At 34.0% G+C, this 23,053-nt stretch overlaps 2 long non-coding RNA genes across 2 annotated transcripts; both read right to left on the bottom strand.

The window, feature by feature from the left end:
- Positions 1–12,996: 12,996 nt before the first annotated feature.
- LOC143304119 (uncharacterized) lies at positions 12,997–14,771 on the bottom strand. The gene is made up of 3 exons (XR_013060803.1): positions 14,443–14,771; positions 14,160–14,288; positions 12,997–13,912 (listed from the first exon to the last, which is right to left on the bottom strand). It is a non-coding gene; the product is annotated as an uncharacterized LOC143304119 (long non-coding RNA).
- A 5,466-nt stretch (positions 14,772–20,237) lies between these two features.
- Positions 20,238–22,418, bottom strand: LOC143304127 (uncharacterized). Its single transcript, XR_013060827.1, has 4 exons — positions 22,136–22,418; positions 21,792–22,060; positions 21,612–21,708; positions 20,238–21,449 (listed from the first exon to the last, which is right to left on the bottom strand). It is a non-coding gene; the product is annotated as an uncharacterized LOC143304127 (long non-coding RNA).
- Positions 22,419–23,053: the final 635 nt, after the last annotated feature.

Below are 23,053 nucleotides of genomic sequence, written 5' to 3'. Positions count from 1 at the left end.
GCGCATTAAAATAAGAAGAAAATTTCGTATAAACGTTTTCGAGTAGACGCTTGCTTTGTGTCACAGTACTTTCTTACCTATCTTTAGAGAAATTACTCGAATCGACCAGTTCCAGTTTCTACGGAAACGCGAATGCGTCGCGTCATAGATCGTCCATCTTGTTCGAACAGCTTACACGAATTTGTCGAAAATTTTGATCGTCACGTCAACTAACGTTTTATAAGTAAGAGATTTTAAACGCGCCCGTATTTAATAATCGAACGGATTCGGATCCGAAGAGCGTATTGGTCCGGAAATAAGGCCAACACGATTTATCTATTTTCCAAGAAATCGTTCATCTGTGTAATGTTTAGCATCGCAAAACAAGCTATAAGCGGAACGTATGGTCATATTAGGCATATTATGTTATATAAAATTTTCTTCTTATTTCAGTATTCAGAATCAACCTCTGCCATATTTTCCACGTGTTCTGATTCACCTTGTATAATATATAAGAATGATAATTGCAAATATATTTGTATAATAACTCTATGACAAGCGCTTAATAATACATACAGTGAACTTGTAGAGAGTGACGTTTGCTGACTGTCGGAGGCACATTGTTGCTGTCTATGCAAAGACAAGTGCCCATTTCTTGTCGAAGAACTCCAGTCAATTCTAGCGTTTCACCCACATAAGTTTTCAACGCTGAAACATGAAAATATATAGTCGTTATTTTTTAGCTTTGCCTCTATTTCATCTTCATCTTATCTGCTTACGCGCTTAATAATAGAACTAGGTTTGGTCTACGTAAAAAGTAACTTCTTTTTATTAAGACTCATATTTATTAAGATTTAATAAGATACAATTTATTAAGATACATGTAACGAAAGGCAGGAAGTAGTAACATTTTACGTGAATTTGCATGGATCGAATATGCTGATGTGCTTACGAATAAGAGAGTATTGATCGATAATTATTAAAGCCAATTGTTTGTGACATGGGAATAAGCAAAAGTCATTTTTAAGTTTAAAGATCTTTAGTTTAGTATTGAAATGTGTTTAATGTATTTTAGCAAAAGTAGATAAAATAGGAATATTAAAAAGTTGTGTTTGGAAGACAAAATTTGACAAAAATGCAAAAATGCATATACAAATTCTATCTGTGGTCATTAATATATTTTTTCGTTATCGACAGAACATTTTCCCTTGATTTTATTGACATACTGGATTAATCACTTCTTTAAGTTACTCGTTCTTGAAACAACATCAAAATCGTATATTGTTTCGTGCTAAAGAATCTACTAAATCCATTGACAGTGAAACGATATTTCGTATACGGTTCTTACAAGAATTATTATTATTTAAGACTTAGGAAAACGTATATACAGTAGCCACGCACACTGTGCGTATTTCTGGCGCGCGTTTCCGTTCAGTGACAGTACTTCGGCGGACTGGATTGCCGAAGCGAAAGGGTTAAAAAAATGCGATAAAATCACATGTAGCTCTCTATTTGTCTAGTCGCTTTTGTAGCAATATCACTATGTCCTCTGACATACTTGAGGTTTCTTACAATTCACAAATTAAATGAACAACTGTGCAAGCGAAATCGCTGCTGTAGAATCCCCGCTTCTGTAGAATCAGTCGTATGGATTTCAAAATTTAGTGTGTCGCCGGGATTAGCGTTATCCAAAGTACGCCACAGGAATAGAACATAAAGATATTTCTCAAAATTTGTTATTGCTGGTATGATATTGCTGAAATACAAGGCTGCAGTTTCTTAATGTCGTCAAAACATTCAGTTCTTTTTTGGTCAGTCACTTTTCGCGTGTGTCACGACCGGCATACTTCAAATCCGACGGACTGACGATAGAGATAAAGCACTCGGCGACAATGTATATCGCCGAAGTGCCTAATGAACCATCAACATCCCAACGGTCCTTCCACCGAAGGTTCTAGAAGAAAGAGCACGTGGCAACGATCGCGGACGCCTAGCAAATGCATGGACGGTGGGGATGTTGAGGGATGACAAAAGAAAGTAATCGGATCCGATCGAAAGTAAAATCATAAGAGTCAGTCTTAGAAAGTCACGCCTAGAGTTCGGAAGTAGATTGTAAAGTGTATTGATGTTAGAAAAAAATAAAGTTTTCTTTTTTTATTTTTTACCTCAAATTCCTTTTTTATTTTGTTATTTTACGTGACACATACATCGACACTCTGTGTTACCACAGATTTTATACGAAATAGTGAAATTGGAAATTGAATACTGTATTCAGAGTTAAAATATAATGCTATATGGAAATGAAATAGCACTTCAAAAACTTGATAGATTTCGTTAATAAAATAAAGCAAAATAAATCTTTAATTCACTCACTACGAATTTATGGTATTGATTAAAATCAATGAATGTAGAGTTACTTCCGATTAAGGGTACAACTGTTATAAATTAAGAGCATAATTACATTGAATTAATGGGAAAATGTTGTTATAAATTATTGGTATAACTGTTAAGAATTAATGATGTAATTGTTTTAGATTAATGGCTTAAATGTTATAAATTAATGGCTTAGAAGGTATAAATGAATAGCTTAAATGTTATAAATTAATAGTTTAAATGTATAAAATAACAGTTTAAATGTTGTACATTATTGGCTTAGATGTTGAAAATTAATAGCTTAAATGTTATAAATTAATGGCTTAAATGTTATAAATTAATAGTTTAAATGTTATAAATTAATGGCTTAAATGTATAAAATAATAGTTCAAGTATTGTAAATTAATGGCTAAGATGTTGTAAATTAATAGCCTAAATGTTATAAATTAATAACTTAAATGTATAAAATAACAGTTCAAATGTTGTAAATTAATGGCTTAGATGTTGTAAATTAATAACTTAAATGTTATAAATTAATAGCACAAATGTTGTTGAGAATTGTGGATCTTTGAAGTCGAAATAATGTTATAAGAACACTAAATTTATACTGAGGATTAATTTTAAAATAGTAATATATTTATTTCATGGACGATTTCTTATATATTCATCGATACACACTTGCACGCGTCTCAGCACTTTCTTCTATACCCGACTGTTAACCGACTGAACAGTTTACATTCATCTGTTTTCGAGACGCCGCGCACACACATACATCCACACGCTGATATTCACATACAAGTATCTCTACTACACATTTAACCCAGTCCAACACAGAAAATTATACATATCTCAACAAATGTTATAAATTAATAGTTTAGACGTTATAAATTAATTGCTTATATGTTATATATTAATGGCTTAAATGTTATAAATTAATAGCTTAAATATTATAAATTAATTTCTCAAGTATTGTAAATTAATGGCTTAGACGTTATAAATTACTAGTTACAATGTTGTTATTTGATATTTTTTTTTATTTACCTTATATTTAAATTCTTCTTGGATGTTCACTGTCCGGAATTTCAGGCACGAAAGAGCTCGCGCGCGACTTCCGCGTTCCTTATATATCTTGACAAGGTGTCGAGATGTCAATAAAACGTTAACGATCTCTTGACATAGCGAAGGACGGGTTTTCCATGATAACAAAATCAAATTGAACAATTTCTTAATTTTTATCGTAAATTGGCGCCTTCGACGATTTAATACGGTATCCATTTTTATCATTTTAATAGTTTCTACAAACTAAGACTAAATTCACACCTCCTTGATACTAGTTTTCGACTATCAATTAGTTTGAACAAAAAGGGGAAGGAGCCTAACGGCAGTCGATGACGTTACTGTGAAATATGTTATGGTATTTAAATAATCAGCCAGATAAAATTCATATTAATCATTATATTATATTATCGATATTCGTTCATTTACTCGTGCTAATTACAAAATAAAATGTTCTCTTTTCTTGAATAACACCTACATCACCGTCTGCGATATTTAAATTTCTTATTTAATGCTTATTTAAAAGTCAGGTACCTTTTTAATTTCTCTCAAGTTAAACGAGTAAATTTACTCGTTATAGTTGTAACATAAAATGGCTATTTTCTTCAATACCACTTGCATCGCTGTACGTGATACAAATATTAATTATGTATCGAATAATATGTACCAATTGGCTGTAATCGCGGTTAGGTATTTCTTCGTTTGATCTATCAAGAGATCTATTAGGCTATTAGCGAAAGACTTATTGATTCCTCCAAGATTTATCTTAACTTAAATCTTAAAGATTAACTAAATGATTATATTTGATTAGTATTCGACAGTGTCTATCATATTCAGCCATCTTCTTTTATAATTGATACTGCTCGGATCAATTATTTTATAATAAATTGCAGATTATGCCACGGTATATTATAAGATATTTGTCTATAGCTCTTTTTTTCTAATTCGTTGATTTTATTATTAGTCTCGTTGGTTTTTCCTGTGAGTATCTGCTGTACGTACATTGCAAATACATAATGGATACGTACATTATATATATATTTTAAAATATAAAAATAAAAAATTAACAATACTATTATAAATATTGCTATTATAATTAATTAATAATAATTTAATTAGATAATTAAATTAAAATAATTTATAAATATTTAACGTAATAAAATAAAATTTTTTAATAAAATTGATAAAAATTGAATTATCTTGTATATAAGTATATATTAATATATAATTATTAGTTTTAAATATATTAATTTTAAAATCTTTATACATATATTTAATTTTATAAAAAAATTAAAATATAAATATAAATATTTTAACTTTAAATTGAAAAAATGCATTATATATAATTAAGTATTTATATATAAAAATTAATATAAATTATAAATATTTTATTATCTTGAGATATATAATTAAATTATTATTAATAATAGGTAATATTAATTTATAATTATTTATTTATATATATATATATACGTCAGGTTTACATTAGAATTAGGGTTAGAGGCGTGAAACGAATCTTCGTTTGGGTTACACGTTGTCGTTATGCAATAGAGAAGACATTGACTAGTGCAAATACGATTACCATAGAACCGGACAAGTAACCGTGGTTATTAGATATTCGAGAGACTAATGACAATGATCCTAGGTTCAATAACGAATCCGCGGACAACGGGACGGTAGTCGTACGCACTCGTAAAAAATCTAAGTCGGATTCTGTGTTAATATTCGCTGACCGTAAGCAGTTAATCCTTTTTTGTCGATGAGACCGCAAGAGAGAGAGACTTTCCGACCCGGTGATACCCCAGAGGAAAAATATGACGGGGTGTGTCTAAGGACACGAGATCATCGGATTCGTCGGGGACATCCTACGTTCGGAAAGTAAGGGAAATTGACGTTGCTGCTAATTGGCCAATCTCCATATCGGTAGTTAGAAAAGGATGCTAGCCGCCCTTGAGGGAGGGTTGCTAGTGGAAAAATAGGTCTCTCCTGTCTTCCCGTAACTGGGACAAAGACTGTGTATCTGTTGAAGGATTTTAGGTAACTAGATATTAGTGTTTATGACGGTCCTCGGGCTAGCCGATCACGTACTGTGGAGACGCGTCGACATCTGGTAAACATCCTGCCCGGAGAATAGGATCTGCGTGTGGCGAGCTACGGGACAGAAACCGTTGGAATGTTTACTGCCATGTGCCGCTACAAATCTTTCTTTTAAGGATAGCTATAGGATTACTTAATGCCTTTGTTAGGTGGAGAGTTCGTCCCGTTGACCGTGTGACACCAATTACCTCTCAGAGAAAAGACATCGACTCCCGACTGTCGGACGCCAACGCTGCGACGCATCTTAGTCCCCATCAGAGATAAGGCCCCAACCCCGACTTTCGGACTCCTTGGAATCCACACCAAACCCCCCAACATCCCCAAGCCAGGGTGTATATAAGCCGAGACTTCACCCAGCCCGGGGAGTTCTCGTTCTAGTTGCTGTTCTTGTACAACACCCCTTTCTCTGTTCAACGTTATTCTACTGTAAGTGCCAAAGTCATAATAAAGTTCGATAAAAGAGAATTAATAGTTGGGCTACGACTCAGCTTTCTTTTCTCTCGCAACCCAAGTACCAACTTTACGTGACATTTTGGCGATCCGTGCCAGGATCCATCAACTTCAAGAAAACGAAATTACGCATTTCGGCATACGTGCATCATTGAAGATTGAGGGATCAGCGGACCTCTGCAGATCAGCTCACTTTGCGTGAAAACGACTTCTACGGAAAGCGGACTACGGTCATCACCAAAATTGAAACTGGTCACGAAAAGAAGAATATTCAGGTAAAGAACTGGATTCTTTTAAATATTATCGTACTCGTCGCAATAGCTTCGCTAGTACAGACTCCAACAACAGTACAATAACCACTATGAGCAAAAAATCAGAAGACACATCTTCTGTTAGCCCTATGGCTACTGGTGTGGATCCAAGTATTCGGGCCATACTAGACGCTATGCAGAAGCAGAACGAAATCAATTTAAGAAAACTGTTAAAGGAGACTATTAAAGCAGCGACTAGTCGGAGTTATCAGGGTAGTTTAGTTTCTAATAATTTGAACAAAAGCTTGGAGAAAACAGACGTTACTGTGGGAAATGAAGAAATGGTTTTGAAAGAATTTTCAAAAGAATTGCAGTCTAATGTAGAAAATTCTTATGAAAAGAAAGTATCAATTGACACCGCTTCACAGGATTATATTTTCATTAAAACAGACTTAATGTTTGATGTCAATAGCTCAACAGAATACCAGAAAGAGTCTGTGAAACGAAGGAAAGAAGATATTGCAGTATTGTATAATGATTTATCACCATCTTCGTCACAAGATACTCAAAATTTACAAGAATGGTTTGACAAAAAAAGTAAAAGTTTAGGAGAAGCAGAAAAAGATCATAACAAGAAGGATAATATTTCAATGAGAAATATTTTGGACGGCGATACAAATAAAGAAAACCAAATTGAAACGAAGGAATTAGAAGCAGTTAGTAAATCAACTGCTGAAAATGATACAAAATCAATAGACAACGTTGAACAAAATATATCGTTAGAATCCATACAAAAAGCAAGAGATAATGCTTACAATAATGAACATTTGCTTATAGAAGAAGACCAAATGATGACAGCGAAAAATGCGTGTGACACTACAGAATCAAAAACTTCAGCAGATCTTATGTCGAGAAATTTAGATGCTAATACACAAGAGAAGTCTTTAGAGAATAAAGATGACAAGAATCCATCTCCATCTATGTTAGATAGTAGTAAACGGAGCAGTCGTTATAATGTTGCTGCAAAGCCTGCTACTTCGCCAAAATTTGAAGAAATTGTTTATAATCAAACCAGACAATCAAACACAAATAAAATTTTGCGAAGCGCTTTAAAGACGAAATTAATCGAAGACAAGTCTGAAATAATTAATAAACAAAAGGCATCGGAAAATGTAGAAAATAAATTTGCCAAAGAAGAAAAAAGAGGTGTTAAACAAAAATCAATTTCAGATAGTGAAACATAGTATATAATTTTATATTTTAAAAATATGAGGCATACTATTTAAGATTGTCATCGATTTAAAATCAAAGTATGAAAAGGATACCCTGGAGAGAGTAAAACACAGAATCATTCCAACTAAACATTCAGATCGTAGCGACACCTAGGTATCGTCTTACAATTAAATCTCGGTCTCGAATGGATTAAAATGAAATACATACTTGCAGCTTCAACATCTTCAATATCGAGGAGATTCAAACTTTACAAATAAATGTAAATTGCGATGTAAAACAAAGCGATGTAAAAAGGGAAAAAGGAGGAAAGAAGGAACAGGGAAGCAAAGAGAAGAAACGAATTTTTCATTTTCTCGAAACTGGATCAAGTTTCAGGAAGACCATCCAAGTAATTGATGTCCTCTGTAATTATTTGTTAATCATGCGCGGAATCAGAACGATTCGACCTCGTTCCAAAGCAAATCGTTACTAGAGTAGAGACGGGAATTAATAATTCGTGTCAATTGTTCGATCGTGTTCACAAATTCAAATGCGGTTGAGTGGCGGAAACCATTTATAACACGTCCCATACAGCGTAGATCGCATACACGTCTTAGGGTGTATTTTTGGTACTTATATATACTCTATATATATTCTTACTCTATATATACTTATATGTACTCTATATATATTCTCTATCTTAGATATACCATAAAATATTTCGTGAAATCGCGTATTCGTGTCTAATGTCAGGGATTCTCTTTCCATAAGTCTGCGTTCTCTATATTATCTTTCTTCCTTATCAGTAGGCATTCTCACAATTTGATTAATACTGCTCGTACAGGAATGTTAGGTTTTTGACGTTGTAAAATTTCACGTGAAATAATAATGCCTATATATCGACTAATTTATCAATTAATTAAATCCGTGTATATCAAGTTTTCTATAATTTAGTACTTTCGTGTAACTACAGAAATTTGATGCAATATAAAACTTGATTAAAACAGCGATTCATTAGGAAACGAGAATAATGATGCAAATATTTTTTGTAGCCATTATATAGGATTTCGATCGCATAATTAATCAGTATCAACTTACCAGTCTTTAACGGAAGAACAGAAAGAAGGGCAGGCGGTACACAGACCGCAATCATGATCATTTTCATGTAGACTGTCAGACTGCCGTACATCTTCGTTGGTCGTTAGAAGTAGCGACGAGAAGCGTAAAAGAAGTGCACTAGCCAGAAGTATCTGCGACAGAAATCAGAATACACTCGTTTTCGCATGGTTGGATCAATTTCGCGTGGGACTAACCTGATTGAACCTAACGCGGGATAATTGCTCAACTCACGACCTTAACCAGCCCGCTTGATTCTCTGTAAATGCTTGAAATTGACGCTTGGATTCTTTCCAGATTAACTAGCTTTGCCCCTCCCTCCCTTTATCTATTTTCTTAGATCGACTTAGAATGGATCGAACAAAGGCACAAAAGAATTCGAAGAAAACAACAACTTATTATCCAAATTGTTCATCGAGGGTAATCAATGCTGTATACTTCCTAGAATTAGGATGAATAGGGATTTGGAGAAACCCACCGGCCATGTCCAGAATAATAAAATATCTCGCTTTTGCAATCTCGCGACTCGATCCGCAATGAGGGGTAAAGGATACCGATCCGCGACCGTATATTTATTTAGTTCTCGAAAATCTGCCTATCATCTATCTGAACCATTGTTCGTCTTCACGAGTAACACGGGGCTCGCGAACGGTGAATTACTAGGCTTTATGATTTTTGGCTGTAATTAAGTCGCTTGTTCTATCACGTACTACTCTGCGCTCGCGAAGTCTATTAGGACTCCTTGTACGGCGATGTTAGGATCAATTAATTGTACTTCTAACTGTCCTGTATTTTTTTTGTACAAGTACGTAGGGAACCCGTAACGGATGAATCTCTGAATTTTTGAAAAGAAAGATTAATCGACTTTTATCACTACCACGTACCTCATTGTCAACTTCATTGACGTCGATCTCGTTTTCAGCGGTTTTATTACGGGCATGAATTATTTTTGTTTTACACATAGCGAGGCTAGTTTGTGTAATATTACGTCAAGATCTTGGCTTAAAATTTGACGAGCAATCGCGATATCGTATTTTTAAATAACTATCAGCCAGGACATGAAAAATTTATCTCTAACCACTAACACCTGCAACGGACAAGATTTGAGCGATACGTTTAGTACCAACATCTCTTATTCCTCGCATTACTACTATATCAATCGTTCTTTTGCCAGAAATTCTCATGACTACGGATTCTTTAATTAGCGAACACTCGGCTCCGAAATCGGGGTAAAATGGAAACGACTCACCCGGATGGCTTGATCTACCAGTTAGCGCGTCCACTACGTAGAAGTCGATTCGACACTCGGTATTGAAATTATATTCAGGGCACTGCTTTGTAAAGGATTTTCCTCCATAATCAGATTGGTAGCTGCGCACCATGCAGCGGAGTCGAAAAATTGTTAGATTCCACACTCGATTTTTTGCACTAGCGACGGAATTAACTCGCGCACGATGGTCGTAAGCTCTTGCACTGTTATAACCGGCACTGATCCCACTTCTGATGTCGGGTTTACATTAGAATTAGGGTTAGGGGCGTGAAACAAATCTTCGTTTGGGTTACACGTTGTCGTTATGCAATAGAGAAGACATTGACTAGTGTAAATACGATTATTATAAAACCGGACAAGTAACCGTGGTAGTTAGGTACTCGAGAAACTAATGACAATGATCCTAAGTTCAATAACGAATCCGCGGTCGACGGAATGATAGATGAACGTACTCACAAAATCTATGTCGGACGCGTAATGTTCACTGGTCGTAAAGAGTTACTCCTTTCATCAATGAGATCGCGAGCGAGAATGCCTTTCCCGTCCCGATGATGCCACAGAGGAAAACTATAATGGGGTGTGTCTAAGGACACGAGATCATCGGATTCGTCGAGGAAAGCCTTCGTTTAGGAAGTAAGGGAAATTGACGTTGCTGCTAACTGGTCAATCTCCATATCGGTGGTTAGAAAAAGATGCTAGCCGCCCTCGAGGGAAAGTTGCTAGTGGGAGACGCCGCTCGTTGAAAAATATGTCTCCCCTATCTTCCCGTAGTTGGGACAAAGACTGTTTGTCTGTTTGAAGGACTTTAGTTAACGAAACCTTAAGATTTATAACGGGCCCTCGGGCTAGCCGAACATGTACTGCGGAGACGCATCGACATCTGGCAATCATCTTACTCGAAGAATAGGGTCTGCGTGTGGCGAGCCACGGGACAGAAACCGTTGGAATGTTTACTGTCGCGTGTCGCCACGAATATTTCTTTTAAGGAGAGCTATAGAATTACTCCATACCTTTGTTAGGCAAAGCGTTCATCCCTTGACCGCGGCTACGTTGGGCGACAGACTGTCACCTCGAGCCAAAGCTCACCGTCACTAATCTCGAACAATTACAATCGGATTGAATAACTACAATAGTTTAGTTACAGTTATAGTGGCCTTTAGATTGCAATGTTGCGGGGCTATCCCAAGGTTCCGGTGTCCTTTCATCTCCGACATATATTTAACTATATATATTAACTATATATTTTCCCTAGGAACAGTAAGATTTTAACGATACAACTTTATTAAGAGATCTTAATGTCATAAACGGTATCGAAACTTCGTAATTAATATTGTTAAGGAAGAAAATATTGGTAATCTCCTCGAACGACGAGCGCTTGATATTCACAATTAGAACTCGATATCTTAGCTTCTTATAATATCCTAATAAAATGTTATTTATCGATTACAATTGTCCTGTCGTATTTTATTGTGTTTGCTTTATAAATGTGAACTTTATTCAAAAAGAGTTCATCGATATAACGGTATTGAAGAGAACTACTCGAGAAACTATATCTAGCCCTTGGATGGAGGGATTGCTTGCTTCTTGCAATCGAATAATTGGAGTGTAACTAGAAACACGAACGGTAGTTTAGCAATGGAGAAGAACTTTAGAACGACAGCAATTTTCTTCTTGTTTCTTTGAGAAAGGCACCGTTCATTTTATGTTTGCGAGAATGGGGTTGTTGGACGAATTTGATTAAAAAGGAAAGATCTTTAACAAATATTCTTCCCATTGATACATTCCTATATTTTTGATTTAATTATTTGAAAATGCAATTTTGCATATACCTATGTGCTATTATATACTATAATCGCAGGCGTTTCTTTAAAATGATGTACTATTGAAACAAGGCAAAGTATCGTCGAATTCTTCTAGATTCAATTTCTCAAAAGAATGGCTCTATTGATTAACCAAACATAGTTCCCATAAGCATATACGTACTTCTCAGAAAAGATAGTTATATCTAGATCAATATTACTCCCCACAGTGACCTATATGTCAAAGAAAAAAAAGACACATCAAGTATTAAATCATACTACTATTACGTCCACTATCTCTACAAATCCTCCACTCTTGGAAAAGTCTATCTTATTCAAACGTAACGTAACTCAAATTAAATCTTTTCCATCATCATAAATACGAAACATTTATAAAATTATCATCTTCGATTATTTACTCAACATCTAGCTAACAAAATCTTCTCCATCGCCGTACCCCTTAATCCTGACCGCGTACAATTAACGTATGAATAGTTAATTTATTGAAATTTAAACGACCATTTTACGCTACTTGTACTCGAATGATTTTAGGATCTTGCTGTATCTCTTGCACAGTGTTATACTGACAGGCGAGAAACATAGAAACGTAACTTCCGATCCACTGATTTACCCTAAACAGACGATGATAGGTTATACGGTGCACGCAATACAGAAGCGTTTCCGATGCAATTCGAAGGTGCGTTGTTACAATGGAGTTCATCGATCCATAATGACTATTTCCCCGCCAACTACAGCCTGTAATAACGGAATAGCCAATAAAGTATATCCTGTCGATTTAATCGTTACCCCCACGGTGCACCGCGCGCACGGAGATCGGATCGGTGATTTTCACGTGATGTTTCGCAAATCGTGAGGCGCTCGCGTGATTCGCGCGTTTTAAGCGTTCCCGCTCTTCCCGTCCGATAGAAAGAGAAAGGGAACAGGGGTGGAAGGAAGAGGGAAGATACGTGATGCGGGTTCAACCTGCCGCGGGAACCTTTAAAGAAGGTCGGTGCAACGGGGGAGATGTAATTTTAATAAGTTGGAGAACAAGTCATTGTAAAAGATGGATATTCAGATGTTGGAGATGCAGCAGATTTACGACTCGCTGGAATTAAGTTAGTTAAGGTGTTGAAAACCTAACGTCTTTTCAAAGGCGTTTGCCGCGTTTCTTTTCAAATCAAAATACATACATACGATACGTACAATGTATGCGCCTAAAGTTTTAAAGTTAATTTCTATTCAAGGAATGGACTGTTTTATTATAGGTTTAGGAAATTGAAAAGAAGCAATTGCTTGTTTCTAAGGAAGAATCGCGAGAAGTACAGTTAGAAACTGTATTGTGAATCACTTTTCCTGGTTTCCGTAACGAGGAAGTGAAAAAAAAAAACGCAGACAAGTCAGCGTTTACCGTAGCTAAATGGAAGATACGCAGGTACGAGTCGTTACAGTTTTGTCGTTGCAACGATTCCCGCTGCGTAATTTGATAATGAACAGTTGAAAAATAGCAGCGTTGTGTCCGTACTCTTTAATATCCCATTATATGGAAGTTAACGACCGGAAAATACACCGCTCAACTACTTGAAGGAAGTAGCTCATGAGCAAGTCTTTTGTATCCTCGCAATGGTATAATTCCTGTAACGTCTCGTTCTCGGAGGATTTATTTCGTTGATTTGTACTTGTTTATTGCTTTTGTGTTTTCATGAATGGAGCATGTCGCATGCGAATCGTAATATGGTTTTAATGGCGTTTCGACTTCAATGATATCAGCGGCTGATTGCGCTTCCCGTAAGAAGCTTCCAATCATTATGTATTTTAGGAACAACAAATAAGGATATTTAGAGAACGAATTAATTATTCAATTGTTCGCGCAAGAAATACCTGTCTCTTTTTCGAAAGTTATAAATGCTGTTTTCAAAGAGTTCCTTAGCTCACCATAAACCAGATAAGAATCTTTGGTTCCGTCTAGAAAAAGAAACCTTCAGATCAAACCGAAAGGGGTTCGGATTATATTTTCTAATCGTATTTGTATATTTCTTTTTACGGTCAGCTTGTCATCCACGTACAATCGAACAGAGAGTCCATTAATTATTTCCCTTCGACTTGTTTCAGGGGGAGCATCTCTGAAGCCATGCCGGCTGACGAGTTCGCTGGAAATCGAAACAGAAGCAAACCAAGACTGCAACCACCTTAACGAACCGCTATTATCACTGGCAAGGTCATCGGGCAGATCTAATCATGCTCACGCCGACCATGCTTCCTGTGCACTCGTTCCTCTTTCTTAACGACGTCAACCAGAAGATCGGGTGCTAAGAAATTCGAAATCGAGTTGATTGAAAATCTCAAGGAATATTAAAAAAAATACGAATAAACAATTTGATATAGAAATCATCCATTTTGGGCAAAGAAAAGAAACAATCAGAAAAAGGAATAACCACAGAAGCTCTGAATTTCATTGCTTCCTAATGGTACTTCCTTGGATATTTTTACATTCTGGAGGCGTGAACGAACTCTGAAAAACAGAAACGACTTCTATCGGATGATCGAAAGAACTACCTGGACACTGAGTATAATTATTCACACGTGCGGATGCCATTTCCGGCATGTTTCTCCATGAAGAAGGTCAGCTTCAGTTTTTGCCACTTGTAGATAGAAGTTGAAGTGGCGGACGTCTTAACGAGGTTGCTAGAATGTCAAAGAAATAGATGAGGGAAATATTATGAAGATATATTTATGAATATCTAATTGAGCATTTAATTAAGAACTTAATCGAAAGACCAAAATAAGTTGGTTCTTGAGACCAAGTACCTATCTAAGTATAATAGTCTTTTGTACTTACGGTTTAGTAAGAGGACTCGAGTAAAACGATTACTCGTTAAAAGGAACAATAGAATAATCATGCCTCCGCAGACGGTGGTCTCTGCTTTCATGCCTCATCGCGGAGAATCTCAGCGAAAAAAGTGTCCCGAAGCGTGAGCTGAAAGGTGGCTATCTAGGCTGCCTAGTGAATGCCGTCGCCATGGTGGAGCTGGCGTGTAGCAACTCCCTAAGTCCAGGAACCTAATCCTGCGTCAGAAAGACAAAATTCGCTACGGAGAAAAGTAAACAAAAATATATATATAGGGAAGAAGCGACAAAGATTAAAGATCGTTAAGAATTACAGGTAATTTAATGATAAAAGGGAGAAAGAATTGTGTAAAAATTCTACTGGAAAAGAAAAGAAAGATTAAGCCTCCAACGAGAAAGACGTGCTCAGAAGCGAGTCCTGCGTAGCGCCATGTAGAGGAGCAGGAAGAAAATATTGGTAATCTCATCGAACGACGAGCGCTTGATATTCACAATTAGAACTCGATATTTTAGCTTCTTATAATATCCTAATAAACTGTCATTTATCGATTACAATTGTCCTGTCGTATTTTATTGTGTTTGCTTTATAAATGTGAACTTTATTCAAAAAGAGTTCATCGATATAACGGTATTGAAGAGAACTACTCGAGAAACTATATAGAGGATTTAATTAATGTGTGGATCAACGTATGTATCACTATATGTAACAATAATATTGACTGTATATGTACGTGTGTAATAAAAGATTTCCGGTTTACAATGTTTACGATACTGATATAAAAATACCATATAGAGGATTTAATTAACGTGTATATCTACGTATATATCATTATATGTAACAGTAACATTATGTGCATATGCGTATAATATTGGTTAAATGTTAAATGTTAATATTGGTTAAATGCGTTAAAGTGAAATGTTATTTACCTATTCAAGATAGCAAAGTAGACATACCATATAGAGGATTTACTACTGTTAACACTCGGTATTCTCGTATTCAAAGTATTTAACCAAATAATTTGGGAATCCAGCGGACGAGCTTGTATTTAATATGATTATATTTAATATAACAACTTTACTCAATATACGCGTAGGATTTTAAATGTCATGAGGGTTGCAGCGGACTCAATTTTAATGTACCTCGATATCTTAGCTTCTTATAATATCCTAATAAAATGTCATTTATCGATTACAATTGTCCTGTCGTATTTTATAGTGTTTGCTTTATAAATGTGAACTTTATTCAAAAAGAGTTCATCGATGATTATCCATTACAGGTTGTTAATAAACCTGAATTATGCACAAAGGAATTGCCGTTAATAACTTAAGATTCTCTGCCCGTCGTACAGGGTACACATAGTAATTATTCTCGACGATCGTAACGTTTAAGTCCAATTCGAGCTTATAGTCCCATGCGAGTTAAACAACGACAATAGTTTGAATTTCTATTTGTTCGTTTGTCGTCTGTTTATACCCGGAGCACCTGCTGTAAACCAATACAAAATTTATTAGATCTATAAATAACACATATAAAACTTATTAATTTATAATTAATATAAAATAGGAGAGCACGAAACTTCCTATTTTATGGATATGTTAAATCTTTGTAAAAAATACCATATCATTAGTATCATTTTAATCGTTCTAAAGGATTTAGCCGCATAAAGCTGAGACCCTTGGAAGAATCGATGTTCACGCGTGACAAATTGAAATTGTGCGAAGGTTCCGGTACGAACATCACAAGCCGAACATCGATACCAGGGGCACAGGCACATGTTCTGGGTTCATTATATATTTATAAAAGGCTGACGATTCAGTAGATGGTCCGGGTAAATTTAAATTGTAAATGAACGCATTGCTGGTTTCAAGTAAAAGCCTGGATAAGAGCGGATATGGTATGAGAGTCTGTCGTGGAAAGGGGAACAGGCCGCTTTTATTTGTAAAGTTTGAATCTCCTCGATATTGAAGATGTTGAAGCTGCAAGTATGTATTTCATTTTAATCCATTCGAGACCGAGATTTAATTGTAAAACGATACCTAGGTGTCGGTACGATCTGAATGTTTAGTTGGAATGATTCTGTGTTTTACTCTCTCCAGGGTATCCTTTTCATACTTTGATTTTAAATCGATGACAATCTTAAATAGTATGCCTCATATTTTTAAAATATAAAATTATATACTATGTTATTCTATAACGTATTATGTACAGTTATATATATATATATATATATATATATATATATATATATATATATATAATAATTCTATATTGAAAAAAATATGAAATTAACATGATATATACATTACTACATAAGTTATATATAAAATATGTATATTATACCCTTGCCTACTGACTGATATGAATTTCTTTCGGTCTCGAATGCGTTAAAAGAGAGCGCAAAGAAGTCGAAATTACTTATTGTAATTAGTAAAACGACCTGAGAGGCAGACAGATACAAGAAAGAAGGAATATTATATTAGCGGCATTATCATGTTTTTGCTCTCATTAATTCTTTCATCGAGACAGACAATCTACAGGTATTAATCGACCAATTTCTCCAAGCTGATAACTTCGAATTGATGTTTATATATAAGAAGTGTTATGTGTTAATCTGTCTAAATATATATATATATATATCTGTCATATATATATATATATATATATATATATATGAAATATAGTGCGATCATCGCAGTGGGAGGAAATATATATATATATATATATATGTACTACTTACTCAAACTATGGATCACATAACCTATACGAAAAAAAAAAAAATTATTGTACACTATAAAGCAAGAGGTTAAATCTTTAATCTGTTAAGAATTAAATTTTTTATTGTAACTGCGAAAATTATAAAAGTACCAAGCGAAGCAAGTACGGAATATATGCGGAGTATGAATCGCTCAACGAACCAAAGAGCGGCTCAGTGACAAAATTAGTAAAGTAAAGACCACAAATATTACAACATTATATTCTACCACAAAATAATTCTCTATACAAAAAAGGTACACAACGAATCGATTTTTCATAACGATAAGAGTCAACAGAACCAATCAAGACCAGGCGAGACTCTCATAAGACAACGATATCAGAGGGATCAAATCAGCGACTTCAATCTATGTTACAGAGTATAGTTATCAAGAAAAATTGCTCGTTTCATGAAAAGTATGGTAATGATACTCTTATAATACATTGTATATCTGGCAGTCGGATGTGCCCGTGGCCATCGGAAATGTAAAGACGACGCTTTTAGAAAGTGATAGCGCCATCGCGTTTTAAAAACGCGTTAGAAGAAGGACGGTTTCGCTATCCAAGGCGAATCGAAAAGTGTGCGTGTTGCGAGAATCAGAGTTGATCGAGACGTCGAAGCATAGAGTCGTTAGAATTGAGTTGCGAGTGTTGTCGAGTGTTAGAGTTGCTAGTGAGAGAGAGAGAGAGAGAGAGAGAGAGAGAGAGAGAGAGAGAGAGTTACCAAATAGTTGTCAAGTTATTTGTTGTAAATACGAGCGTTGCATTTAGTTTTCCTGTTAATCAAACATCGTTTCTCTGTCTAACTAATATCTGTATTTTCAATCCATTATTAATAAATTATAATTAATCGGACAAAATTACACCTTTAATATATTCCGATATTACATTATCGCGATGTAATATTTATCATGCTTATTTTGTACGTAAAACGAATCGTTGGAATACTCCCGAAGCTAACGAAGCATTTCCCAAAAGTTAAACCGAAGAAATTAACGCGAATAGTTAAGTGAAATTTTTCCATTAACTTGCTGACCAACCGGCAAATAAAAAATCATAAAAATTGTTTCAATGTGTTGAGGTCACGCATAACTTCTTTTTTCATTGACGATTACCAAACAGGTAAAATTTCGAAATTGTACGAAGGCCACGTGACCAGATCGTATTGGAATTTGAAGTGCATGGAAAAAGACAACTCGAAGTACAAACCTTGAGCTGTACTACTCGAAGTACAAACGTGAACTAATGGATGCAGAAAAGCAATTAACGCCAAACATCCGAACAGCATCTTGGAGCCCGTCATTGTTCTGAAATAAAAGAAGTGACGAATTAAAAAGACGCAGAACTAATAATAATAAAGGAAACTTAGTTCGTATTATAAATTGAATTTACATCAGAAAAGAAACACGATCAAGCGAAACAGATCGTAGAAATGACAAATATCATCGATATACGTTTCAGTGTAATTTCACTTTTGAAAATTATTTAGTTTAATACGATCGTATTCATCGCTCTGAAACTTTCATTGTGCTGCAATTTGTGCTGCGTCTTTTTAATTTCTCTATCTTTCTGTGTTTTCGGAAAAATTACTTGAAAGATTAAGAATTGCTTGCCTTATTTTATTTTCGATTAGTTAGGATTTGATTATTCCAGGTAAGCTTTATTATTTATAACAGGTTTTATCACTTGTTTATTATTTAGGAGTTTGTTATTTTAGGATTAGTACCTTTTAGGATTTCTTATCCTTCGAGTTTCTGTTTCAGATATCTAGGTCTATTTCAAGATGTTTTATTACATTAGGATTATTTATTCGATTAAGATAATTTAAGAGTTTCACAATGTACAAAGAAATAATCGCGTGAAATTTAGATTTATGCTTTAAACGTATTAAACACGCGGTAATTTCAATGTCTATAGCCTCGAACGTGTTCTGATTAGTTGTGTCATTGTCTGTGACATTGAAATCACAAAAATCCATTGCAAGTGTGCTGTCATGCAATGTGGATGTAATTGGGTTTTTTGGGTATTTCCTGTATCATCTGATTTGTACAGTACTATTTTAACGCAAGGACAGGAAAGTTATTATATATTTCCCGTCCATTATTTGAATCGTTGTGAAGTGTAACGAATTATATTCGATTCGAGGAGATGTTAATGAATTACCCATTTCATATGTAATTACATGGAAATAAAAATCATTGCAAAAATAATTGATCTAATGACAACGGAATTTCCAATATTTTTTTGTTTCGTCACGTCTTTTTCATAATATATCTTTTATAGGTACGTGATTTATTAATCGTTCGAATGGAAATAATTATTCGTATAATATTCAAATGATTCTAGCCATAAAATAAATTAAAACGATACCTGTCAATGATATGCAATCTGCGTATGACGTCAACCTCGATCTATGCTTATACAAGAAATTTTATCAATCAATGACTAGATATACAATAATCAAATATTATAAAATTTCCTGAAAACCTTTAGGTGTTAATATTAAGGTGTTAATATCTTTAATATTTGCAAGTTATTGTTTAGCGCTAATTAGTTAGAATGTAACAAGTGGTGTACCACAATTGAGATAATTAAGCCACACGAACAATCTTATTTAGATCTTTTTAATTTTTTAATTCTCTTTTGCTCTAATACTTCGTAAAATTAATCTTCATTAGCTACTACACTTCATAGAATAACAAGAGATAATTTTTCTTATATAACGTTTCATTCATAAAATCTATCATTAAAGTACATCTTCATAAAAATATCATTCCATACTAACGGTATATTTGGTGTCATACGAGATAACAGTTACCAGTGATGACATATGTAACTTTATAAAGATATCTCGTTTTATTATATATTAAAAGAATGTACTCATTGCTGCTATATTTCAGATGAAAAAAAGGAGGCAATGATTTTACAGTAAAATCGTTCGTTTACAACTGATTCATTTACATTTCATGATAATACTGTGCATTCTGAATATGCTATGATTTGGTTTAAAATAATAAATAGTCCATTCTTGCATCCTACTGCTCCAGCTTTACTTGTATTTTCGATATTGGTATAAATAGAAAGACAATTAATGTCGTTCGAGTCTATTTTCGGATCATTTATATTACGTTTAATCCATATAGTTATTATATGAGACATAGTATCGTAAAATTTGGAAGAATAAAACGTTCGTACAGGATGTACATTTTATAAGAACTCCAACAAATCTGCGTGTGCACCTAAAATACAAACTGATAGTGATTGTTCATAAGTTTATATACATTATCTAATGTCAATCGAAGGTATCAATTCTTTTTCTCCATAAGAGTACTTTTTCATTTATATGTGTTCAAAAATACATGTGCTCAACCGTGAAGCATATGTCACCTACAACGAAAAAGAGTTTTCCTATACTTAATATTTCCTTTATATACCTATGAAAGTCTATTCTTCGCGTAGTATGAAATTATGAATAAATCTGGAATATTGTTCAATCTGAAAAGAAAAATAACTTATTGACATCATTCATTGATACGAGATTCAGAATGTTTGTTTTGTCTTCAGAGAAAGAAGGCAGCCCTTTCTTTTAATGTGAAATAGAAAGCGAAAATTTGAAAACAGATTTTTTGGAAATTTACTTGCAAATATCGTTTTCAATATCGTGATTTTCTTCCCAATGGTACTGTACTTTCAAATTTTCCAGTATCCCTCTAAAAACAAAAAGTCGAACCTCGTTATTATTAACGTAGGCACTACAAGGAAGAGAAGTATTAGAAAGCAGCTCCTTTTTATTATGGATTTCTTTATAATCATGTAAATAAGAAATTCCGGAAATTTTTTCCTCAAGAATTTAATTCTTGTGTTTTGATTGATAATTATTACACTGCATACTAACTTTTCGCATACTGTTCGCGTCTAACAATTTCCTAATAATAACTACTTCAAAATTACATATGTTCTTGCACGAATTCAAAAGTACGTATGATACAATTACAATTGATTCTAAAATAATAATTATTTAAAGATATTAAGATACTAATTAAACGTTTCACTATATTTCAAAATCTGGAACAACAAATTTTTATTTATAAAAAATGAAACTGTGTTTATATATTCTTTGTCATGATGCTATTTCTTATTACCATGTCGACATTTTTTAAAATTCATTTTGTTATCTCTACGCAATATGAAAATTCATATACTGCTTAATATTTTTTACATATTATCCATCCACCGCATGATATCTCCTGAAAAATCAAAATATTAATGTTATATTATTACAATGCTTCTTAAATTTCAATTTTTGACAAATTTGAAATCCAATATATTTTGCACAATTGTTATTTATCAAAAAATTCTAAGTTAGTAACTTTCTTTTCAAATGGCAAATAACATATACTTTGACTTACCTGTAAGTTTTTGTTCCTAATCATCATTTCCTCTTATAGAACATCATTATTGATCTTATAATTACTACCGGTGTCATAGATATTGTAGTGGCTACAACTGAATTAATAGAAAATGATAAATAACTGTGTATAACACTAACACATAACTGTGTATAACAATGACACATAACTTTTACTTACATATCAGTCGATAAGGGATTACTGTGATATCCTGTTGATGTTTCTTAAGGCACTTGATTAGGTGTGATACGGTATCATTCCTTATGGTATACTGTAGATAAGTATTTTAGAAAATGACAAGAATAAATCTAAATTATTCAGAGGTTCCAGTTTCGACTTAGACATAAATACAGGACCATTTGCAAAGAAGAAAGGGTGCGTTTCTACAGCCTCGTTATAGTAACCATGAATACCAATCTCTGAATTACTGGTTACTAAACATAAATATCCTATAAAATTTAATATATTTCTTTAATTTTTAATACATACATGAGTTAGTAGTTCTAAATTATGAATCATCCTACCTGTGATATTACACTTTTCCTTATAATATCATCACTCAAGTGAACAACATTAAGATCATGTAAACCATGTCATCCTATCTTACTGTGAAGATACTTAGTTATGTTATCTAACATTATAAAAATATCATCAAATTCAAGTCCTTTTATTCACATCACATGGCCACGACGATCTGGTTCTTCGTTATATAATGTTCTAAAATTTGTCGTATATATAGGATGTACAAACCGTGATATCAAGGTATCAGTTCTTCCTTCCCAAGGGACAGTTTCATTAAAATTCTGATAGAATTAAAAATTAATTATTAATATTCTAACAATCATATATGTTAAATACATTATAGTCAACGATATATACCTGAGCGAATGTAGGGGTAATTCCTTGATAATTATAAATGTCATCAGCCCACATCATTGTGCCACTTCTTTGTACTCCAGCCTCTCGATTAACAGCCTAAACAAACATACAAAATTTTATAGAAGCTGCACAAAATATAGTATATATGCGCAATATTGAAGCGTTCAAGGGGATATAAAGGTAATGTACATCACATACACGTGTACTCTCATGCAACAAAATACAATTAGATTTAATAGTATAAGCTCTTTTATTCATCATAATAGATTGGAAATTTAAGTGTCTTACGAGGGTGAGTAAAAAGTTACCCGCTCTGTCGGTGTAGAATTTATTTTAAGCAATTGTCAAAAAAGACATACATCATTTTTTGACATAATCACTCAATTTCTGTATACACTTTGTCCATTTGCTGAAGGACCTTCGTATTTTCTCATTAAAAAATGTTTTGGGCTGAGCTGCGAACCACGAATGCATCGTCGTCTTCACCTTTTCATCAGCTTTTTTGGCATCCATCTCGCACAAACTTTTTAAAACCCAAATCTGTCGTGCACTATTGCATAAGC

The sequence above is a fragment of the Bombus vancouverensis genome, unplaced genomic scaffold, assembly GCF_051014615.1.
Source record: "Bombus vancouverensis nearcticus unplaced genomic scaffold, iyBomVanc1_principal scaffold0022, whole genome shotgun sequence".
Classification (NCBI taxonomy): Eukaryota; Metazoa; Arthropoda; class Insecta; order Hymenoptera; family Apidae; genus Bombus; species Bombus vancouverensis.
This window is presented reverse-complemented; position numbering and strand designations above follow the sequence as displayed.